The sequence below is a fragment of the Cervus canadensis genome, chromosome 32, assembly GCF_019320065.1.
Source record: "Cervus canadensis isolate Bull #8, Minnesota chromosome 32, ASM1932006v1, whole genome shotgun sequence".
Classification (NCBI taxonomy): Eukaryota; Metazoa; Chordata; class Mammalia; order Artiodactyla; family Cervidae; genus Cervus; species Cervus canadensis.
Window position 1 is genome coordinate 12741699 of NC_057417.1, and position 6000 is coordinate 12747698.

The following is a 6000-nucleotide window of genomic DNA, read 5'->3' on the forward strand; positions in this document are numbered from 1 at the left end:
CCACCCTCTCCTTCTCCCACAGAGTCCAAAAGTCTGTTCTGTACATCTGTGTCTCTTTTTCTGTTTTGCATATAGGGTTATCGTTACCATCTTTTTAAATTCCATATATATGCGTTAGTATACTGTATTGGTCTTTATCTTTCTGGCTTACTTCACTCTGTATAATGGGCTCCAGTTTCATCCATCTCATTAGAACTGATTGAAATGAATTCTTTTTAATGGCTGAGTAATATTCCATGGTTTTACATGTACCATAGCTTCCTTATCCATTCATCTGCTGATGGGCATCTAGGTTGTTTCCATGTCCTGGCTATTATAAACAGTGCTGCAGTGAATATTGGGGTGCACGTGTCTCTTTCAGATCTGGTTTCCTTGGTGTGTATGCCCAGAAGTGGGATTGCTGGGTCACATGGCAATTCTATTTCCAGTTTTTTAAGAAATCTCCACACTGTTCTCCATAGTGGCTGTACTAGTTTGCATTCCCACCAACAGCGTAAGAGGGTTCCCTTTTCTCCACACCCTCTCTAGCATTTATTGCTTGTAGACTTTTGGATAGCAGCCATCCTGACTGGCGTGTAATGGTACCTCATTGTGGTTTTGATTTGCATTTCTCTAAAGAGCCTCTTGATGAGAGTGAAAAAGTTGGCTTAAAACTCAACATTCAGAAAACTAAGATCATGGCATCTGGTTCCATAACTTCATGGCAAATAGATGGAGAAACAATGGAAACAGTGATGGACTTTATTTTTTTGTGCTCCAAAATCACGGCAGACAGTTGACTGCAGCCATGAAATTAAAAGACACTTGCTCCTTGGAAGAAAAGTTATGACCAAACTAGACAGTATATTAAAAAGCAGAGCCATTACTTTGCCAACAAAGGTCCATCTAGTCAAAGCTATGGTTTTTCCAGTGGTCATGTATGGATGTGAGAGTTGGACTATAAAGAAAGCTGAGTGCCAAAGAATTGATGCTTTTGAACTGTGGTTGGAGAAGACTCTTGAGAGTCCCTTGGACTGCAAGGAGATCAAACCAGTCAATCCTAAAGGAAATCAGTCCTGAATATTCATTGGAAGGACTGATGATGAAGCTGAAACTCCAATACTTTGGCCACGTGGTGTGAAGAACGACTCCTTGGAAAAGACCCTGATGCTGGGAAAGATTGAAGGTGGAGGAGAAGGGGACAATAGAGGATGAGATGGTTGGATGGCATCACCGACTCAATGGACATGAGTTTGAGGAGGCTCCGGAAGTTGGTGATGGACAGGGAAGCCTGGCATGCTGCAGTCCATGGGGTCACAAAGAGTCGGACACGACTGATCGACTGAACTGAAGCAAAAGGTATGACTGGACTGTGATCCATCTATAACAACAGCTACTCTGGCTCAAGATGGTGGCATAGAAGGATGCGGGTTCACCTCCTGCAAGAGCACAAAAATTGCAGCTACCTGTTGAACAACCATCGTTAGGAGGATGCTAGAACCCACCAGAAAAAGATACTCCATGTCCAAAGACAAAGGGGACGCTGCAGCAAGACTGTAGAGGGGCACAGTCATGATAAAATCAAATCCTATAGCTGCCAGGTGGGTGACCTGCAGACTGGACAACAATAATTCCAAACAAGTTCTCACACTGTTGTGAAGGTTCTGAACCCCACGTCAGACTTCCCAGCCTGAGGATCCGACAAAGTGACTGAGAATCTCCAAGGAATCTGGCCTTGAGTGCCAGGGGGATTTGACTGTAGGACCTCCAGAGGGCTGGGGGAAACAGAGACTCTTGTCTTGAAAGGCACAAACAATTTGCACACACCAAGACCCAGAGGAGAAGAGCAGTGACCTCACAGAAGACTGAATCAAAACTACCTGCTAGTGTTGGAGGGCTTCCTGCCGAGGCATGGGTTGGCAGGGGCTCATCACAGAGGCAGGCACTTGGAGTAAACCCTCTTGGAGTTCACCATTAACCCTATCATAGAGCCTGTAGACCCTAGGGCTGGGTCGCCTCAGGCCAATTAACTACCAGAGAGGGAGAGCAACCCCACTCATTAGCAGATAATTGGATTAAAGCTTTACTGAGCAAGACCTGCCCACCAGAGCAAGACCCAGTTTTCCCCAGTCACTCCCATTGGGCTTCCCCAGTGGCTCAGCGGTAAAGAATCCACCTGCAAAGTAGGAGATGCAGTTTGACTCAGGTTCAATCTCTGGGTTGGGAAGATCCCTAGAGAAGGGAATGGCAACCCACTCCAGTATTCTTGCCTGGAGAATCCCATGGACAGAGAGCCTGGTGGGCTACACAGTCTATACGGTGGCGAAGAGTCAGACATGACGGAAGCGACTTAGCATGCACGCATGCAATCACTCCCATCAAGAAGCTTACACAAACCTCTTAGCCTCAGCCATCAGAGGGCAGACAGAAGGAGCAAGAAAAAGCAGAGTCTCACAGCGGCTAAAACAAAAACCATATTATAGAAAGTTAATCAGGATGAAAGGCAGAAAGTTATGTCCCAGATGAAGGGACAAGATAAAAGCCCAGAAAAACAACTAAATGAAGTGGTGATAGGCAACCTTCCAGAAAAGGAATTCAGAATAATGATAGTGAAGATGATCCAGGATCTCAGGAAAAGAATGGAGGCAAAGATTGAGAAGACACAAGAAATGTTTATCAAAGACCTACAAGAACTAAAGAACAAACAAAGAGAGATGAGTAACACACTAGAAGATATCAATAGCAGAATAACTGAGGCAGAAGAACAGATAAACGACCTGGAGGACAGAATGGTGGGAATCACTGCTGCAGAACAGAATATAGAAAAAAGAATGAAAAGAAATGAAGACAGCCTAAGAGACCTCTGGCTAATCTAAGAGACAACATTAAATGCACCAACATTTGCATTATAGGGGTCCCAGAAGAAGAAGGGCAAGAAAGAACCTGAGAAAATATTCAAAGAGATAATAGCTGAGAACTTCCCTAACATGGGAAAGGAAATAGTCAGCCAAGTCCAGGAAGCACAGAAAATGCCAGGCAGGATAAACCCAGGGAGGAATACACCAAGACACATAGTAATCAAATGACAAAAATTAAAGACAAAGATAAAATATTAAAAGCATCAAGGGAAGAAGGACAAATAACACAAAGGAACTCCCATTAGGCTGTTCAGAGGATTTCTCAACAGAAACTCTATAAGGCAGAAGGGAATGGCATGAAATATTTAAAGTGATGAAAGGGAAGAACCTGCAACCAAGAATGCTCTACCCAGCAAGACTCTCCTTCAGATTTGATAGAGAAACCAAAAGCTTTCCAGACAAGCAAAAGTTAAGAGAATTCAGCACCACCAAACTAGTTTTACAGAAAATGCTAAAGGGACTTCTCTAGGTGGAAACACAAGAGAAGGAAAAGATCTACAGAAAATAAACCCAAAACAATTATGAAAATAAACAGTAATAGGATCATACATATCAACCATTACTTTAAATGTAAATGGATTAAATGCACCAATCAAAATACACAGACCGCCTGGGTGGGTGAAAATTTGTGCATGTATGCACTTCCACTTACCACATCACTCTGCCTAAACCCCCAAATTGTATATAATTATTTTATATTGTTAAGTCAATCATGTTTCCATATGGGAACATAATTGTAATTATGCAATTATTATAATTATTGCAATTGTAATTATCTTTTTAAAGTTTATATTTATATATTTATATTTTATTTATATTTTATATTTATATTTTATACTTTTGATTGTGAAAACTGATAAACATCTTTTACTATTGTGATCATAGACCTATTACTCACTCAATACCATTGTATCATGATTGGTCAATGGAAAAAATAGAATTCTATATCACCAAAACTAGGATCTAATAGAAAAACCTGTAATCATTTTTTAAAATCCAGATGTATATCATAATTATCTTGGAATCTTTTGAAAAATACAAATGCCCAGGTATTGTTTTTTTTTCTCCAGAGCTCCAGATATGTTTCTAATGAGCAGTCATGCTGAAAAACAACTGAACTATATGATGATCTTTCACTTTAATCTAGTTTGTTTCACTTTTTCTATTTCATATTCAGTGCTCCCATTTCATTTACTTTCTGTTCTCCAACTTCTCCATCTCTTCTCTCTTTTTTATTTTTTTTAATGTTCTTTCTCAAGGCTTTATCAAGTGTGGTAGAAAAGCTTCTGTATACATTTATATATATTTTAGGAAACATGAATTTTTGCCTAACTAAAAAATATATGACATTTTGATTCTATTTGTTTGACAGTATAAATAGAATGCTAGATTTCTAATTAAAAATAGATATGCAACAAGCAACAATGGTTTACTGTATAGCATAGGGAACTATATTCAATATCTTGTAATAATTTATGATGGAAAATAATTTCAAAAATAATATATGTGTATTTGTATAACCGAATTACCTTGCTGTGCAGTTGAGACATTGTAAGTCAACTATACTTCAATAAAATACATATATTAAAAAAAAAGTTAGATCTGGCTTTTTGCCCATAGTTTGCGGAACTTTGACCTACAGATATGAGTTCCAGCTCAAGCTCGTCAGGCTGGTGAAGGATGAGCAACATTGATACATACTGTTCTGCGTCTTGGTTTTGCTCCACTATGGTGTTTCTTTGGAGATGTTTCCATATTACAATGAACAGCCATCTCATTCTTTTTAATTGCTGCAGAGCAATCCCTGGCAGTTAAATCATGATTTGTTTAGTTGATCCTCTTCTGATCAACTAAACAATGGATGAAATTCTATCTTCTGGTCTGGAGGTAGGTTACATTCTTTTGGTAACACAAATTTGATGACACGAATCGCCTTTCACAAAGTCATTTTGCTCCAGGGGAACTGTATCTTCAGAGTAGATTTCTAGGAGGGGGATTGGGGCTTCCAGCATCTAAGGAAACTAGACTCTTGTGAAGAAGCCGTGTGAAGACGGGTGATCCAAGAACTATAGAACCTTCCTTCTTCCTGTGCTTAGCTTGCTGATCTCCCCTGCCGGCAAGCACCGAACACCATGATTAGCCTCCAGATAAAGGTGACTCTAGGAGTCAATGAATGACTAAATTGCTATACTGGGACAGGTGAACTTTTATTAATTCTGCCTTCTTGATCTTGAACTAATTTCTTCACATCTATTCCATCTAAAGCAGAAATCTAAACTGTGAGCTTCCTGAGGGCAGAGACTGTCTTAGTACACAGTGATTGCGTGAATCATCCATTCATTCACAGATACGTATCAAGTACCCACAATGGGTCCTATGCTGTGCTAGAGCTGGGACTACAGTGATAACAGGAGAGACAAGGTCCCTGGTCTTGGGAGGCTAAAACCTGGTGGGGCTTGGAGACAAGGTTGTGATAAGGGCTTTGACATAGGACAGATAGAGCCTTATAGGAACCCATAGAAGGGAATTCAGGTGGAGTGTTGGCAATCAGAGAAAGCCTCCTGGAAAAGGGGGGTCTACCCTAAGACTTGAAGTCATTCACTAAAAGTGTCAATTAGGGTTGATAACTTTTGGCTGCTATTAGCAGACACCAAAAGTAACAATGGCTTAAACATGATAAGAGTTTCAGGTCAGAGGGTAGGCAGTCCAGAAATGGCGGTGGCAGTATTGTGGTCACCGGGGATCTAGAAGTCTTCTATCTTTTTGGGTTGTCATCCTTAGCCAGGGCTTTCATCCTCAGCAATGCCTCATAGTTCACAGTAACTCCTGGAGTAAGCCATCGTATCCATATTTCAGGCTGGAAGCAGGAGTCAGGAGCAGGTAAAAAGGACAAGGTCCAGCTGTCTGCTCCATTCCTAAGGAGCTTTCTGAAAGTCTCACCTAGGCACTTCTGTTTATATTTCACTGACCTCAGCCTAGTCCCTGGGCACATCCAGTTGCACTGCAGAGGGAGACAACATCCTTTGCGTTGAGCCCAACATAGAGACGGTGACATCAGGTGAGATGATGGTGGCCACTCCTTGAGAAGAGGTGATGGCACTGC